The sequence below is a fragment of the Schistocerca piceifrons genome, chromosome X (assembly GCF_021461385.2).
Source record: "Schistocerca piceifrons isolate TAMUIC-IGC-003096 chromosome X, iqSchPice1.1, whole genome shotgun sequence".
Classification (NCBI taxonomy): Eukaryota; Metazoa; Arthropoda; class Insecta; order Orthoptera; family Acrididae; genus Schistocerca; species Schistocerca piceifrons.
The window spans coordinates 430,944,620-430,964,233 of NC_060149.1; the positions used below are offsets into that span (position 1 = coordinate 430,944,620).

The 19,614-nt window shown below is 41.9% G+C and overlaps 1 non-coding gene across 1 annotated transcript; it reads right to left on the bottom strand.

Annotated features, from left to right (window-relative positions):
* Positions 1-405: 405 nt before the first annotated feature.
* Positions 406-480, bottom strand: Trnas-cga. The gene has a single exon. It is a non-coding gene; the product is annotated as a tRNA-Ser (tRNA).
* Between the last annotated feature and the right edge of the window lie 19,134 nt (positions 481-19,614).

The following is a 19,614-nucleotide window of genomic DNA, read 5'->3' on the forward strand; positions in this document are numbered from 1 at the left end:
GATATGATACGCTAGTTGGGATGGAAGTCATTAAAGCAAAGACGTTTTTCGTCGCGGCGAGATATATTTACGAAATTTCAGTCACCAACTTTCTCTTCCGAATGCGAAAATATTTTGCTGAGCCCAACCTACATAGGTAGGAATGATCATCAAAATAAAATAAGAGAAATCAGAGCTCGAACAGAAAGGTTTAGGTGTTCGTTTTTCCCGCGCGCTGTTCGGGAGTGGAATGGTAGAGAGATAGTATGATTGTGGTTCGATGAACCATCTGCCAAGCACATAAATGTGAAATGAGAAACCTTATCTCGTCATTATTATCAAACATCACCAAAGAAAAAGGTTTGTGGGAGAAATGGATCTAGTGAAATCATATTAAACTGAAACTTCCTGGCAGATTAAAACCGTGTGCCCGACCGAGACTCGAACTCGGGACCTTTGCCTTTCGCGGGCAAGTGCTCTACCAACTGAGCCACCGAAGCACGACTCACGCCCGCTCCTAACAGCTTTACTTCTGCCAGTACCTCGTCTCCTACCTTCCAAACTTTACAGAAGCTCTCCTGCGAACCTTGCAGAACTAGCACTCCTGAAAGAAAGGATATTGCGGAGACATGGCTTAGCCACAGCCTGGGGGATGTTTCCAGAATGAGATTTTCACTCTGCAGCGGAGTGCGCGCTGATATGAAACTTCCTGGCAGATTAAAACTGTGTGCCCGACCCATGCTGCTGTACGAAGTGAAGACGTAAGACGATTTCCTCTCCCCAAAAATCCTAGTCCATAATATTCAGCTCGAGATCGTCTCATATCTGAACGGTCACTGGAAGACATAGGGGTTTGTTTGGCACCTCAACGAGTTTATATCTTGGCCCCACTGTAGGGAAGAATCTACACCTTGTATGAATTAATCTGTCACTGAGATACGAATTTGTTGTGATATTACACTTGACACAAATCATGCAAACTGGTAACGTATCGACTGGTAGTTCTGATTGGTAATTTTTATCAGGATTATCCTCCAAAACTTGACTCCTTGAGAAACCAAGTAGTGATCCTAATGAAGCTTCCTGGTTAAACTCCATTGTCTGTTTTGTCGTTTTCATCTCTGTTTGAAATGTGGTAATGACTGCACATAATTCAGACTCTTTACCACAACTTTACCACTTCCTAAGTGAAATTCATCGTTCGCTTCTGAAATATTATGAATAAGTTGTATATTTCCAGACTGATCAATGCAAAACTCCATTCCCCTTTGCTTCGATCTATTGACAGAGAGTGATTTTCTCTTAACATTGATGATCGTTCTTTAAAAGTTAGAGTGTACAACATAATACCTATAACTAAACTGATGTACTGACGTGCATGCTACTTTTTTATGTATTTGTCAGGATGAACATTAGGGAGAATATCCTCAGAGATGTGAATCGAAGTCTTGGAAGCGTTGAAAATTGTAGAGCACGTGACTGTTGCAGAAGTAATGACATAAGACTCGAGACGGCCAGAAATCACTTTACAAGTCAAAGTAGTATACGTTATTCTGCTATTTTTAATATATTAAACCCAATGGGTGCCAGATACTCTTGCAACATCTCAGTTTACAATCCCACATTCTATGGATTTCCAAATCGTCCTTGGCATCGTATTCTGCTCACTCACTGAAATCTTGGGGCTCTGAATTTACTGACGAATTTAAGATGATCTGTATTTGTAAGCATAGTATTATCTGTAGGGTTACAATGTTTTTTAAAATAAACGGGCCAGATTTTTTCTTGGGCAGTTTTAAATACAATCCTCTAACAATAGCGACAGTTTCTATCTTCCAGTTATGCCTTTTCGCCTCCTGGAGTTGCACCTCTGCTCTTTGTGCATTCTCTACTGCTCGAGCTATGGCTGCCGTCCCTTTAGCTAAAGAAGCAACTACTGATAGGCTCACAAACACTAGAATGAGGAACGGAATAATTCCACAAGATGTATTAGGTATTGGTGGAACCCTGGTTGTTTTAACTCACGTTCTTCATATTCCTTTCTGCTTCACTGAACTTTTAGCTACTGACACCACATACTGTGTGAAATTTTTATCCAACACACAGGTTTTTTCTTCTACTTCTTTAGTGTATGACATGCTGCATTCATAACTTCTCAGAAATTCATTCCAGCACCCAGTTAATGTTTGGCACACATTGCTTTACTAACTGCAAATGCTACAAACGTTGTCAAATGCCTTCTTATATGTATTTGCTTGACTTTATTAGGTAAAATTCAATCAGCAGCATGACTTACTGTCAAACCTTTGTTTACAGTTGACGCTAAATCATGTTTCTTGCAGGCATAGTCCAGCGGAGTAATCTCCTTATCCTTGTGAGCTAGAACCTTTTTCAGCTGAGTTCCAGTTCCACAGTGGTTATATTCAGGGATGTGCGGTTCAACAGATAGCTTGTTGGAAATATTGCCATCATGTCTAATGTGTTTCCTAGCATTCGTGTTGTGCTACTGCACTGTTTGAGGCTTGCAAACTCTGTTATATACCAAATCATGAGCATTTACTAAACTATTTTGCAATGATGGGAAGCCAAGCCATTTAACTTAAGATTCATTCTCTCGACAGATTACAATGCGCTATTTGAGAAACACATCTCGTTTAGAGCTTCTCTGTCATTCTTCTGTATATAAGCTCCCAGCAATATAAGGTATTGCTTCTTCAGTATCCTTTGACATTTAAGTTCTTGGGTATGTTCGTTGCACTTCGGAACCGGAAATACCATCGTTGACCAGGATAATGCACGACCGCATGTTGCCGGTCCTGTACGGGCCTTTCTGGATACAGAAAATTTTCGACTGCTGCCCTGACCAGCACATTCTCCAGGTCTCTCACCAATTGAAAACGTCTGGTCAATGGTGGCCGAGCAACTGGCTCGTCACAGTACGCCAGTCACTACACTTGATGAACTGTGGTATCGCGTTGAAGCTGCATGGGCAGCTGTACCTGTACACGCCATACAAGCTCTGTTTGACTCAATGCCCAGGCGTATCAAGGCCGTTATTACGGCCAGAGGTGGTTGTTCTGGGTACTGATTTCTCAGGATCTATGCACCCAAATTGAGTGAAAATGTAATCACATGTCAGTTCTAGTATAATATATTTGTCCAATGAATACCCGTTTATCATCTGCATTTCTTCTTAGTGCAGCAATTTTAATGGCCAGTAGTGTACATAATACTTCAGTATACAATTGTATCTCATTTGGCAAATATTTGCAGGGTTTAAAGTTGTTAAGAACATTAGATTCACTGGACCAGGTGTTTATTTAAATTACTCATCCTCAACCTGTATTTCAAGCTTCATTAAACAAACTGAATGCTTTCCAAGCATATACGATTGATGACTGCTGACCCTGTATGTTACATTTATTTCACTAACACTGTGATGCTTAATGTAATTGGTAACAGTGTGGTGTCTCCAACCAAAGCAAGGCTGGTATCTTGTAACGCCGGAAATGCATATCCTTCTATTTCCATCTATTGTACTATACATTTTTTCCTTATTTTGTTACCTGAAGATACGACATTTCTGTGTCTTTATATATTGTAATTGTTTTACTATTTGTATATACAGGGTGTTACAAAAAGGTACGGCCAAACTTTCAGGAAATATTCCTCACACACAAAGAAAGAAAATATGTTATGTGGACATGTGTCCGGAAACGCTTACTTTCCATGTTACAGCTCATTTTATTACTTCTCTTCAAATCACATTAATCATGGAATGGAAACACATAGCAACAGAACGTTCCAGCGTGACTTCAAACACTTTGTTACAGGAAATGTTCAAAATGTCCTCCGTTAGCGAGGATACATGCATCCACCCTCCGTCGCATGGAATCCATGATGCGCTGTTGCAGCCCTGGAGAATGGCGTATTGTATCACAGCCTTCCACAATACGAGCACGAAGAGTCTCTACATTTGGTACCGGTGTTGCGTAGACAAGAGCTTTCAAATGCCCCCATAAATGAAAGTCAAGAGGGTTGAGGTCAGGAGAGCGTGGAGGCCATGGAATTGGTCCGCCTCTACCAATCCATCGGTTACCGAATCTGTTGTTGAGAAGCGTCCGAACACTTCGACTGAAATGTGCAGGAGCTCCATCGTGCATGAACCACATGTCGTGTCGTACTTGTAAAGGCACATATTCTAGCAGCACAGGTAGCATATCCCGTATGAAATCATGATAACGCACTCCATTGAGCGTAGGTGGAAGAACATGTGGCCCAATCAAGACATCACCAACAATGCCTGCCCAAACGTTCACAGAAACTCTGTGTTGATGACGTGATTGCACAATTGCGTGCGGATTCTCGTCAGCCCACACATGTTGATTGTGAAAATTTACAATTTGATCACGTTGGAATGAAGCCTCATCCGTAAAGAGAGCATTTGCACTGAAATGAGGATTGACACATTGTTGGATGAACCATTCGCAGAAGTGTACCCGTGGAGGCCAATCAGCTGCTGATAGTGCCTGCACACGCTGTACTTGGTACGGAAACAACTGGTTCTCCCGTAGCACTCTCCATACAGTGACGTGGTCAACGTTACCTTGTACAGCAGCAACTTCTCTGACGCTGACATTAGGGTTATTGTCAACTGCACGAAGAATTGCCTCGTCCATTGCTGGTGTCCTCGTCGTTCTAGGTCTTCCCCAGTCGCGAGTCATAGGCTGGAATGTTCCGTGCTCCCTAAGACGCCGATCAATTGCTTCGAACGTCTTCCTGTCGGGACACCTTCGTTCTGGAAATCTGTCTCGATACAAACGTACCGCGCCACGGCTATTGCCCCGTGCTAATCCATACATCAAATAGGCATCTGCCAACTCCGTATTTGTAAACATTGCACTGACTGCAAAAGCACGTTCGTGATGAACACTAACCTGTTGATGCTACGTACTGATGGGGTGGTGCTAGTACTGAAGAGCAATGAGTCGCATGTCAACACAAGCACCGAAGTCAACATTACCTTCCTTCAATTGGGCCAACTGGCGGAGAATCGAGGAAGTACAGTGTGGTGTCACCGCCAGACACCACACTTGCTAGGTGGTAGCTTTTAAATCGGCCGCGGTCCGCTAGTATACGACGGACCCGCGTGTCGCCACTGTCAGTAATTGCAGACCGAGCGCCACCACACGGCAGGTCTAGAGAGACGTACTAGCACTCGCCCCAGTTGTACAGCCGACGTTGCTAGGAACGGTTCACTGAGAATTACGCTCTCATTTGCCGAGACGATATTTAGCATAGCCATCAGCTAAGTTAATTGCTACGACCTAGCAAGGCGCCATTTATCCTTTGCTATGTATCTAATGAAGCATGTACAGAAACAAGACCAATGTTCACCAATTGTGGATTAAAGTTAAGTATTCCAGCAGCTACGTACTTTTCTTTATAGCATTCATTACGTATCCTGTTTCAGACCTCACGCCATCCTGCGTGAGTTTAAGCGCGTGCCTTTCGGTTACCCGTCACTGTGGACTGGCTGTCTTGTCAGTCCACAACATACAGTACATACTGACGAAACTAAAATGAGCTCTAACATGGAAATTAAGCGTTTCCGGACACATGTCCACATAACATCTTTCCTTATTTGTGTGTGAGGAATGTTTCCTGAAAGTTTGGCCGTACCTTTTTGTAACACCTTGTATATATTTATGCATTTATGTCGATGTATAATTAGTTTGTTTTGTAAATACTATTTGTATTTTTACGCTAGGTCTTGCCTAGGGAAAATTATGCTATCGAACGACTACATCGATAGGTCGTGTGGAGAACCATAGTGTTTAGGATCTTTGGTAGTGTTAACTCTGCCGCGTGGAGCGCGGGCAGAGCAGAGTCTGGCTGGAGTAGGGCGGTGGAGAGGTGTGTTGTGTGACGTTCCCGCGAGCTGCCGTGCTTTCGGGGTTTGGCAGCATGTAATTGCGCTCGACTTGCTATGATACACTCCTGGAAATGGAAAAAAGAACACATTGACACCGGTGTGTCAGACCCACCATACTTGCTCCGGACACTGCGAGAGGGCTGTACAAGCAATGATCACACGCACGGCACAGCGGACACACCAGGAACCGCGGTGTTGGCCGTCGAATGGCGCTAGCTGCGCAGCATTTGTGCACCGCCGCCGTCAGTGTCAGCCAGTTTGCCGTGGCATACGGAGCTCCATCGCAGTCTTTAACACTGGTAGCATGCCGCGACAGCGTGGACGTGAACCGTATGTGCAGTTGACGGACTTTGAGCGAGGGCGTATAGTGGGCATGCGGGAGGCCGGGTGGACGTACCGCCGAATTGCTCAACACGTGGGGCGTGAGGTCTCCACAGTACATCGATGTTGTCGCCAGTGGTCGGCGGAAGGTGCACGTGCCCGTCGACCTGGGACCGGACCGCAGCGACGCACGGATGCACGCCAAGACCGTAGGATCCTACGCAGTGCCGTAGGGGACCGCACCGCCACTTCCCAGCAAATTAGGGACACTGTTGCTCCTGGGGTATCGGCGAGGACCATTCGCAACCGTCTCCATGAAGCTGGGCTACGGTCCCGCACACCGTTAGGCCGTCTTCCGCTCACGCCCCAACATCGTGCAGCCCGCCTCCAGTGGTGTCGCGACAGGCGTGAATGGAGGGACGAATGGAGACGTGTCGTCTTCAGCGATGAGAGTCGCTTCTGCCTTGGTGCCAATGATGGTCGTATGCGTGTTTGGCGCCGTGCAGGTGAGCGCCACAATCAGGACTGCATACGACCGAGGCACACAGGGCAAACACCCGGCATCATGGCGTGGGGAGCGATCTCCTACACTGGCCGTACACCACTGGTGATCGTCGAGTGGACACTGAATAGTGCACGGTACATCCAAACCGTCATCGAACCCATCGTTCTACCATTCCTAGACCGGCAAGGGAACTTGCTGTTCCAACAGGACAATGCACGTCCGCATGTATCCCGTGCCACCCAACGTGCTCTAGAAGGTGTAAGTCAACTACCCTGGCCAGCAAGATCTCCGGATCTGTCCCCCATTGAGCATGTTTGGGACTGGATGAAGCGTCGTCTCACGCGGCCTGCACGTCCAGCACGAACGCTGGTCCAACTGAGGCGCCAGGTGGAAATGGCATGGCAAGCCGTTCCACAGGACTACATCCAGCATCTCTACGATCGTCTCCATGGGAGAATAGCAGCCTGCATTGCTGCGAAAGGTGGATATACACTGTACTAGTGCCGACATTGTGCATGCTCTGTTGCCTGTGTCTATGTGCCTGTGGTTCTGTCAGTGTGATCATGTGATGTATCTGACCCCAGGAATGTGTCAATAAAGTTTCCCCTTCCTGGGACAATGAATTCACGGTGTTCTTATTTGAATTTCCAGGAGTGTAGTTTCTGACACGGTGTCGCGGACGGGAAGCATTAGCTGGTGTACATCAAGAGCCCGTTTCGCCTGGTGACAGTGTCGAGAAGAAGGCGCGCCAACATCCAGCTTCTTCAACAGCGACGGCCGACAATGAGTGACTTCGCCATCTCTTCGACCGACGACTTCAAACCTTCAATCAACCAACAAGGAAGACTGGAAGCACGTAAAGTTTTAGAACTGTATGGCAGACCTCAGCTTTTCAAACTATTCCATTAGCAAACTACAGCATCTTAGCATGGACCTTTGTTGCTCATTGTCCCAATTGCATTACCAAGCAGGGTCCCTTCCTTTTCCGGAATGAACCCGAGTGTCGTTGAAATTCAAACGCCAGCATTAAAGTAATATCATTCCATTTCACTGCTTTAATTTCAAAGTTCAGTTAAAGTATTCATAGCTGGCTACAATATTTAGATTACACAAGCACAAACTAAGAGTGCGAGTTTTGTTACCATATTTTAGCTTACCTGTGACTGCAGTTCAGCTTGGTACGTGCTAAATTTTACTATTGTTAGTTGTTCAGAATCATTTAATTCAAGTTCAAAGTTAAATTTCTTATTTCTAAATTGCGTCGATTCAAGTAGCTTTTGAAATGATTGTTGAGGTAGCCCAAGACTAACTTTATTTTATTGAATTTCGTAGTGCTTCAGAAACAAAGTTCACTATTAACTTCTGACAAACATTCAGTTTTCACACAACACGTGCCAACCTTCAGTTGCCACGCTTTTAGTGCTAATTATATGTGCATTAATCTTTCATTTTCAGTTATTATAGTAGTTGTCCATAGGACTGACGACCGTAATTTTCCCCAAATCTCAAGTATCTAATTAACACCAATTAATTGTTAACGTGACGACCGCACATTTACTTTCTTTATTAATTTTACCCATTTCTCAAAATTAATTTCCACCAATTTCATTTGCATTTTTCCTTTCATTTAGATGTAACCCATTCCTCCCTCCTTACCGACAAATTAACTTCGGTGACTATTGTTTTTCCCAAATTTCCATTAGGTGCACGCGGTTTAATTTTTCACTGTCATTAAGGTCGATAAGTGTGGGGGAGGTTACACGTGGCGACCTGGTGACAGGACAATCTTCAGATTTGAGGTTTTTCTGGACACGAATTTTGTATTGTGCAAATCTCGTAACAAAATACTGTTTACGAACAGGCCGTTAGAGGTCAGCGAGAATAAGTAGTGGCAGTAATCCTAATTATATTTGAGATTTGGCATTTATATTGAAAATTATTAAAATGAGTGAAGGCAACAACTACCAAAATTTGGTAGACTTGGATACGGAACAATCGGTCGAACACTGGGAAACGCGCACCGCGGTACCCATTGTTCAGGGGCAGGCGGCTAGCATGAAAGACGCGATCGCAGAAACGGAACAAAGAGCAGAAATGGAATTCCGAACTTTAGAAAATGTTTCGGAATCGGAAGTGATAATCAAATCTGAACCCCTTGGTGGCGAATACGGAGGGACAATTAAAGAGGCACCCGCTACGGAAGTAAAACCGCTGGTTTCCGGGAATTTAGCTGATTTATTGAATGTTTTGATTAACGAAATCAGGGCTCAGTCTAGCAAGATAGAAACTCAATCGGCAGAAATTAAAGCTCAGGCTGCCAAGCAAGAAGCTCAGTCCGAAAAAATTGAACGGAAGCTAGACAATCAGAAAAAGCTATTAATGTTGTTAACAACAATGTTGGAGTTGTTAACACAAAAGTTGATAAAATCAAAGAAGATATTGTTGTGATTAATACCAAAATCGTTAATCTTAAACAGGAAATGATAAGCGTTCAGGCGGAAATTGCGAGCATAAATACTCGTTTTTATTCCGAAATTAGCAGAATCGAGAAAAGTGTAGGAGAAGCAGTTGCTCCGATCATCGAGAATAAGGTGACGGAACAAATTCAATTAGTGAAAAAGGAGGATCAAAAGAAGGTGGAAACTTTAAAGGCTTTAGTATCCGAAGTAGATACCAAAGTGAGGAAGCAGGCTAATACCTGCGAAGAGAAAGGGAGGGAAGTGGAAACGCTTGCGACAACCACTTGCCAAGTAATTACGAGAGTTTCGGAATTAGAAAAGAAACTTGACGAAAAACAGAGCTATGTGCCAATCTGTGCACATAGTTCGGAATTGCTGACGAAAGAGGAGCGGTTCAACCCCTTGAAAAAAGGCGGTATACACGCGACGGATTTCATTAAAAATTGTGAAAGAGTTTTACCCAGGTCATGGACTAATGAGAGAAAAATTAATGCGGTTATTGACGTGTTGGCTGGTGATGCCAAGCGTTGGGGCTTAAACCTCAATATCACTAACCTGACTTTTGACAAGTTTAAAAATTTGTTTCTGGCTGAATACTGGTCAGAGCAAAAACAACAAAGTGTCTGGCGCGAATTTGGCGTATCGCGGCCTTTCGATACGAATTCGCGCGGCTCGATGAAGGAGTTTTGTGAGGGCTGGATCCGCAAGTTGGAATATTTGCGTGATCGTCGCACGGAATCCGAAATAGTCTGGGAACTCTACAAGAAGCTTCCAGATGATACAAAACGCTACGAAGGAAGCAATTACAGGACAATCAATGATTTCCTGGAAAGAGTTGAGGACGAGGACAATTGGCGCAATAATCGCGACAGTGGTAGAGGCCGTGGTAACAACAACGTGTACCACAGCAACCACAACAATGATAACTATGGGAATAATGCATACCGCAATCTTGGCAGCAATAACAATAGTGGTTCGGGCCGTAATGACAATCGGTACAATGCAAATAATAACAGGAATGACGGAAACCAGTATCATACTAGCGGGATACAGGCTTCACAGAATAGTAATAACGCCAGAGGGTGTGATCGGCCGCCTCAGCAGCATCCGGGGAGCGTATCTGCTGGGACGAGACAGGGAAACCATTAGCCGCGCCGGTGAGGGGCTGACCGGGCGTGGAGAAATTTTGGCGGCCCAATAACAGTAGAAAACCGAAGTGTCGTCGTTATGAAAATTCTGTATGGAATAATCAACGGCGGGAGAGTGTGCCGGTGTTAGGAGAAAGGAGTGCGCCCACAAGAAGTAGCTCAGCTTTAGACACGGCAGCAGAAAATACATTCACTGTCAGTGAGAACAATTTAAGTAGTGTTCCGGAAATCGATTATAAAGTGGCAGCTGTAACACCCACAGCGGAACTGGGGATTGACTTTAAGAATGATTCGCATTGTTGAGAGAAGATCAAATGACGGATAACACGTCCGTCATCGAGCGAGGCGATGCAGAGAGGGATGAGGTCTGGTTTAGGCAGTTCGTTCGCTTATACGACGAACTAAGAGATTATAAGGGCCTGTACGGGAGAAGTGTTTATGGGGAGCGCGGGCAGGATTTGCCGCGTCTCGTCCCACAGGGAGATAGTGTTTGTGAAGTGATAGAAAGTTCTGGCCCTAACCGGCAGACTTTACCAGAAATAATTGATGTTAATGGGGAGCACGAGCAAGATTCGTCGTCTTTCGTCCCGCAGGAGTTGGATGTTGAAGTAGTAACGGAAAGTTCTGACCCTGACCGGCATACTTTACCGAAATTTGTAGTGGTAGAAGTGGCCGACCCATCCGACGCAAAACTCCAGTTTAAACATTGCGAAAGTATTAAGGAGAAAGAGTACAAGAATTTTAGTGATAGCCGGACACGATTGATAGAAAAGCACGCAGATTACAGCGTGTATGAGGTTAGAGCTGACATTATACGGTCAGACGGTAGCAGTGTGGGTTGCTTAGATCCAGAGGAAGTAATTGCAGATACTACTGGGCACATTCCTCCAGATAGATTGGCAGATGAGATCAATCTGACCAAAGAGGAATCAACGAAGGTGACAATTAGTGAATTGATAGCAAAGCAACACTCACTAGTTGACGAGTTACAGGAAAAGTTTCGGTATTGGAGGCGAATCTACAGACTAAGCCTCAGGACAAACGTGTTGAAATTAAATCTGTATGTGAACAGAGGCTGAAAAAGCCGCCAGATAAGCCGGATTTACGATCAAAGCCGGATGGTTTTTTCTGGAATGACCTGGATATAGACGAGGATTTATTGTGGGAAAATAAAGAAACAGTAGAGGACAAGTGTAGACAGATAGTAGTGTCTGTTAATATGCACGACCTACAACTAAACGTGTTGATTGACACCGGTGCAGAATTGAGTGCTGTATCTGGGAAAATATTTCAGTTACTGAAAGACAGACCTGGCATCGTAGTTATGCCAGTAACAGGAGTGAAAATTATCGGTGCTACTGGGAAGGCCAGTAAACCGGTCACAAAACAGATTTTTGTCCACTTCGAGATATGTGGGGCACGATTTGAACAAGAGTTTGTCGTCGTGCCAGACTTAACTACGGAAGTAATTATCGGGTTAGATTGGCTATTAAAGTACTGTCCAGTGATTAATTGCGAAAGCAAAACTTTGACATGTACGTCACAAGATAAAACAATAGTAGTTAGTTTTGACGAGGCAGGAGACGGTGTGCATAGGCAATACCAGCCTATACACATTGTTAACCGTCCGGATGCCATTGACGTAGACATGAATCTACGGGATTTTCTCCAGAGGAAATCCTGTTAGATGACAGAAGTAAATGTTGAGTGGAAGAGATAATCAAATTCCCTCCACGGATTGACATTAATACTGGTGTGAAAAAAGATCTTTTGCGAGAAATAATGAAGCTAAAAGCCGATGCTCGCATACGTCGTCATGACGCTAAAGCGCGTTTTGCTAAGTTTGCAATCGGAGACTTAGTACTTGTAAAAGCTCATGAGAAATCGAGCGAGATAGACAACGAAATCTCTAAATTTAAGTTTGTTTATAATGGACCATATAAAGTCATTGGTATACCTCACACAAATGCTTTTTGCTTAGAGTATCCAAGCTCTGGAAAACTATTAGGTATACGGAACGTTGTAGACTTGAAATTGTACCAACCTAGGATTGATTAATACCACAGAAGGGGTAATTTGTACAGTATGTAAATATAGAGTGTAATATTTAACGATTTGCTAGATTGCCATGTTTTTGCCTGACAAAGAGGACATTAAAGAAGTTGTAATTAACAAGTAATTAAATTTGACTAAATGATTTAAGAGTAACTGATTATTAATCAATTGAAAAATCCAAGTTCCTAGTTTAAGTTTTCAACTGAGCAACAGTAGATTAAGGAACGTAAATATGATTTTGTAACAAGCTGTAAGATTTCATAAATATGTGATTTACTAGTCTTGCCGATGTACTTAGACGCTGTTTTAAGTTTCAGGCTAGTACATGCGTGTGATGATGGACAGTATTGAGTTATCCACTGTGATAGTGTTAATGGACTCCTTGAGATTACTCGGGAGCGAGTGTTTCCGAAAGAATTCAGTGAAACGGACGTTCAGCAAATGTCCTTACACAGGCGAGTGAGGTCAAGCATGCCGCACAAGCGGGCGCAACAGTACTGGCGAGGCGGAGCCGCTGTCGGCTCTTGTGCCGCTGTCGGCATTCTTTGTACTTGCGAGTACGGAAGGCGGAGCGTTTTTCTTCCCGGACAGCTGATGTGAAAGAATTCTGCTGTCAATATTTGTTTATTTCGATCTGCTGTTTATTATTTTCTTGTTTAGCGTTGAGTGGACTCTCGTGGCGAGAATATTAATTATGAAAAGGTTATATAAAATGTGTATTCCATGTAATTAATTATTGATTTGCGTATTTTGATCTACCTGCTTTTTATGACCATGTACTCTGATTAATTTTGTAAATAGTATTCCATTTCTTGATACTGTTAGAAAATTTGCTGATTTTAGAATAGTTAAACCATTTTCTATGTTTTCTATGAATTTTAATATGTTGTCAACCTGTTTTCTTTTGTGTAAGATGACAGAGTGGAATAAGGTTAGGAGTGTCACCACTCAATTGTTATGGTCTAAAAGTTGGTTTATGGTTAATTAGCCTAATGCTAAAGTTTCTTGATGTTTTGACCATATGCATTTCCACTGTTTTTTTTTTTTTCCTTTGGGACATGTTCTGAGTCTTACACGAACATCCTCAGACAATGTGGGGCACGTGTAACTCCGGAAATGCATATCCTCCTATTTCCATCTATTGTACTATAAATTTTTTCCTTATTTTGTTACCTGAAGATATGACATTTCTGTGTCTTTATATATTTTAATTGTTTTACTATTTGTATATATATATTTATGCATTTATGTCGATGTATAATTGGTTTGTTTTGTAAATACAATTTGTATTTTTACGCTGGGTCTTGCCTAGGGAAAATTATGCTAACGGACGACTACATCGATAGCTCGTGTGGAGAACCATAGTGTTTAGGATCTTTGGTAGTGTTAACTCTGCCGCGTGGAGCGCGGGCAGAGCAGAGTCTGGCTGGAGTAGGGCGGTGGAGAGGTGTGTTGTGTGACGTTCCCGCGAGCTGCCGCGCTTTCGGGGTTTGGCAGCATGTAATTGCGCTCGACTTGCTATGATAGTTTCTGACACGGTGTCGCGGACGGGAAGCATTAGCTGGTGCACATCAAGAGCCCGTTTCGCCTGGTGACAGTGTCGAGAAGAAGGCGCGCCAACATCCAGCTTCTTCAACAGCGACGGCCGACAATGAGTGACTTCGCCATCTCTTCGACCGACGACTTCAAACCTTCAATCAACCAACAAGGAAGACTGGAAGCACGTAAAGTTTTAGAACTGTATGGCAGACCTCAGCTTTTCAAACTATTCCATTAGCAAACTACAGCATCTTAGCATGAACCTTTGTTGCTCATTGTCCCAATTGCATTACCAAGCAGGGTCCCTTCCTTTTCCAGAATGAACCCGAGTGTCGTTGAAATTCAAACGCCAGCATTAAAGTAATATCATTCCATTTCACTGCTTTAATTTCAAAGTTCAGTTAAAGTATTCATAGCTGGCTACAATATTTAGATTACACAAGCACAAATTAAGAGTGCGAGTTTTGTTACCATGTTTTAGCATACCTGTGACTGCAGTTCAGCTTGGTACGTGCTAAATTTTACTATTGTTAGTTGTTCAGAATCATTTAATTCAAGTTCAAAGTTAAATTTCTTATTTCTAAATTGCGTCGATTCAAGTAGCTTTTGAAATGATTGTTGAGGTAGCCCAAGACTAACCTTATTTTATTGAATTTCGTAGTGCTTCAGAAACAAAGTTCACTATTAATTTCAGTCATTAAATTAACTTTCAGTTTTCCGCTTTTATTAATTCTTTTGCTAAATTAAGCCAGAGTCTAGCGAAATTTATTAATTCTGACAAACATTCAGTTTTCACACAACACGTGTCAACCTTCAGTTGCCACGCTTTTGGTGCTAATTATATGTGCATTAATCTTTCATTTTCAGTTATTATAGTAGTTGTCCATAGGACTGGCGACCATAATTTTCCCCAAATTTCAAATATCTAATTAACGCCAATTAATTGTTAACGTAACGACCGCACATTTACTTTCTTTATTAATTTTAACCTTTTCTCAAGATTAATTTCCACCAATTTCATTTGCATTTTTCCTTTCATTTAGATGTAACCCTTTCCTCCCTCTTTACCGACAAATTAACTTCGGTGACTATTGCTTTTCCCAAATTTCCATTAGGTGCACGCGGTTTAATTTTTCACTGTCATTAAGGTCGATAAGAGAGGAGGATGTTACAATCCAACACAAGAAAAGAGAAGATAATAGCAACAAGCCGCATCAATGAATGAGTGACACCAGCATAGCCATCTCCACAAACTTTTTGCTACGCCTCTGCAACCACTCTTCTACTTACGACTGAGCACAGGAACACTCAGCCCAGTCTGCCGTCACGAGTAAGATGACAGCATTATCTTCTGGTAGTCTAACTGTGTGATCAATGTGTTAGGCAGAACTCTACGTTAAAGTTGTTGTTAAATGTACTCTGAGTGAGATACCTGTATCAAGTGATATGTTAATGTTCAGAGCCAGCTGTAAATACTCATGACATTGCTGTGGAAATGAATTTTACAAAGTTAAGTAATTCTCCTTACCTATGTTACAATAAAATGAATTAATACTATTTTTGTCCCATACAATAAATAATATATCCCTTTTCTACTTCTTCTTCTTTTTCTTCATATTTGCCTCCCTTCTGTCTCCATCTGCCGTGTGTGAGAGCTGTCTAAACTTTCAGCTACTGGCGTTAACATATCCAAGGGCGAATGATCTCGCTTCAACTCTCTTAATTTCAGCAGTCATGATTTCTAACCAATAGCCACCCACGCCTCTACGACTTTGCATTTTGTCAACGTACTACTGCATACTAAACTGACTCCAAGATAGTGCACATCTTGTATAGTCTCTCACAAACTTAAACTGACTTTTCTCTTTGTGTGTCTAAAACTCTTTCAGTCTCCTCAACCTTGTCTTTACTGTTTTGATTAAGCTCAGGAAAGTTCTGCTGCTTTATCCCCAAGCATTTTTTCTTTGACATTTACAGGAAGTGCTTCTTAATTTCTTCTAACGATTTTTCAGTTTCATGGAGCTATACAGTTACCATATTCACAGCATCTCCAGCGCTTGCTCTTATGTAGTATGACGTTTATTTAAGAGTGTCATTGATATTTTGAATTTCCATAGTACAGATTTTAAGAGTTCCATTTATTGCTTCGATTCTTCTATCAATGTGGAAATGAATGTTTGCCCTGTGCGTCATCCCCTTAGACTCACAAGGGAACCTCCCCATCGCACCCCCCTCAGATTTAGTTATAAGTTGGCACAGTGGATAGGCCTTGAAAAACTGAACACAGATCAATCGAGAAAACATGAAGAAGTTGTGTGGAACTAAGAAAAAAATAAGTAAAATATGCAAACTGAGTAGTCCATGCCAGATATATGCAACATCAAGGAGACTGTGAGCTCAGTAGCGCCGTGGTCTGGTGGTTAGCGTGAGCAGCTTTGGAACGTGAGGTACTTGGTTCAAGTCTTCCTTCGAGTGATAGTTTTAATTTTTTATTTTCGCAAAGTTATGATCTGTCCGTTCGTTCATTGACGTCTCTGTTCACTGTAATAAGTTTAGTATCTATGTTTTGCGACCGCACCGCAAAACCGTGCGATTAGTAGACGAAAGGACGTGCCTCTCCAATGGGAACCGAAAACATTTGATCGCAAGGTCATAGGTCAATCGATTCCTCCACAGGATAACACGTCTGATATATTCTATACGACACATGACAGGAATATGTTGTCGACCCACCTAACTTGTAAACTTGGCGAATGGGTAAAAAGATTCTTCTACCTTGCCCGATTTAGGTTTTCTTGTGGATGTGATAATCACTCCCAAAAAAGTGATGAAATCACAAGAGTTTGTCTCGTAAACTGCAACAAATGAATGCAACAGTTTCACACTCGCACAGTTTTCCCTGTGCTCTGTCAAAACATATGTTTTTAACGTTTTCAAATTTTTCCATGTGTACACCGTCAAGTCCTGCATATGTCCAAGCAAATCTGAACATGTCCTGGAACTGTGGAGAGCGAAGTTGATTGTGTGTGTGTGCCTGAACTTTGATAATTGCCTGAAAATAAAAAATTAAAGTTTTCACTTGAGGGAAGACTTGAACCAAGGACCTCTCGTTCCAAAGCTGCTCACGCTAATCACAGGCCCACAGCATTACTGTACTGATACTGGCCTTAATGTTGCCTATCTTGCGCATGGACTACTCAGTTTGTATATTTTGCTTTTTTTTCATTGTTCCACACAACTTCTTCCTGTTTTTTCGATTAATCTGTGTTCAGTTTCTCAAGGCCTGTCCACTGTACCAACTTATAACTAAGTCTGAAGGGGGTGCGATGGGGAGGTTCCCTTGTGAGTGCAATACATGTGTGAGAATTTGTCCATAGCAGACAAAGTAATGACATAGTTATGTGATAGTACACTATCTTTTGCACATAAACTCCTGGAAATTTCGTCAACATAACCCATCGTTCTATTTTATCGTTTTATCAATAACCAGAAATCTGTGTTGTGTGCCAGTCCCGCAACATTCACATATGGTAATAAATTCATTGAATGTCACGTCAGCTCGTATATATACTTGATAAGTATGTTTAAAATTAATATTGTCCTGTTTGAAAGTCATAATAAAAGCCCGTATTATCCCTTACGAACTGCTTCGGAATCCTGGAATATGTTTGGCTCAAATAAAAGACCCCAGTCGGCAAAAAAAAAAAAAAAAAAAAAAAAAAAAAAAAAAAAAAAAAAAAAAAATCCTTATTTTATCCTCGTTTTTTCCATTCCAACATCATCAAAAACGAATTCACTGTTAGGATTTACTTTTTCAGGTGGCATGGTGACGCTGCTTTTGGTGAAAGTCTGGTAGGTTCCTTCATTGATGCTCTCCAAAATCTCTTGTAATATCTGGTATTTCGGCTGAAACAATGTTTTCGAATATATGTACACATGCTAGCAGCAGCTTCCTTCAGGATGTATTAGCAATGACATAACAACGTAAGTCTTGCAACAGTCAGATGGACCAACAATTATAGCATGTTTATTATTGGGAAGGAGTGAGCCATTCTTCTTCTTCCATCTTCAGTTTTCACTGTCATTAAAGGATTAACAAGTTTCTATGAGACCATTTGGGATGAGTGTTTTGCCCACTTAGTCACGGTACTGGCTACGCGTTTATATTAGGATAGTGAGAATTTTGTAGAGGAACAAAAACACAGACATGCACGTCCTATACTATTTATTTACTTATAAACTCTTACATATTGTTGGGTATAAGAACATACTTAAATAAGAAAGTACTTCTGTGCTTACATCTGGCATGGTTGAGTCATACATATTTTCACGTATTGATGCACAACATGAATCATAAAGTTGAGTGATGGTTTCTTCATATGGATGGAATAGATTGCTCCTTGTTTTCTTGTAGAATCGGTACACATATAGTTGGCAGTTTAGCCAATTTTCTAGAGCATGCTGGATCGTGTAAACAGGCATGCATTACGTTTGTAAAGGAATTCCCTTGTAGAAGAGTGCAGTCTCTCTCGTTAAACAGTTTTAACTGTTCGTGGGAAGTATCCTGTGGAGATCATATGATTATCTAGTGGCACTGATGCAGATGAGCCATTCTGTGGAATAACACGGAAATTTTCATTGGGGTATCACATAAGCGAATCCACTCATCCAGGAATAACACGATTTTGGTATCACTGTATTGAAGGGTTTTGAATGCCACCACTTGGTGAAACTGACAATCTGAGGTGATTACCCATTTATTGCCACTGTACTTTAAGCTATAGGGTGCTGTGATGACTTTCTTCACCTGCACGGAAAAAAGAAAAAAAATACGAGTTACTCATATTTCTCTTTTTACAACTACATTCTTATTTACCATCATTGTCACTAATACTTACATGATGGCTGTGGTGTGGCAAGGAGTGCTGTTGTGTGTTCTGGCATATTTACCCTTTAAGAGTTCTTAAGTGACTGGTCGAAAGATTTATTAACGACTGTAAACATATATAAAATATTAGCAGCTGTGTATGCAACTTCTTAAAAAATTAATTTATATCATATTTAATTTCTTAAGTATAAAAGAAAAATAAATACGCTGTGCTCTACAGTTAGTTCATCGCCATCACTCATGTAGACACCGTTGAAAGAAACGAACAAGATTACCATTCTTGACATTAAACCTGATAAATGCAAAGCATTAGTATTGGTTGTTAACTAGTGAGACGGCAGTGAATGTATACTGCAAAGTCTGAATGCTGAAGTACCTACTCGTACTTCAACACTTCTATTAACTCACTCTTAAAGGAGAATGATGAGTACACAGCGTTATTGTATTAAGAAAAATCTGCTTAACCCAGACGTCTTAAATGTTCTGTAATTAATTGGTCCCAATTTTGTCATGCTGCTTCAACTGGAGAGCTGTGGATTTCACAAGAAGGAAGAGGAATGTTTTAATGCTTATTGTTTGTTCAGGTGGCTGAAACTGCGTGTAAACTGCTTTCAGACATTCATAAGAAACTTACAGAAAAACCAAGCAGTTTGAATCCAACTGACTGTTATTTACCACTGTTATGAGACATTTCACACTGGTTTCACTGGCCATCTCAAGTGTTTAAAAGTGACGCATTTATTTGTAAGTACGAACCTTGCTATAGGGATTACCATCTGCATGCA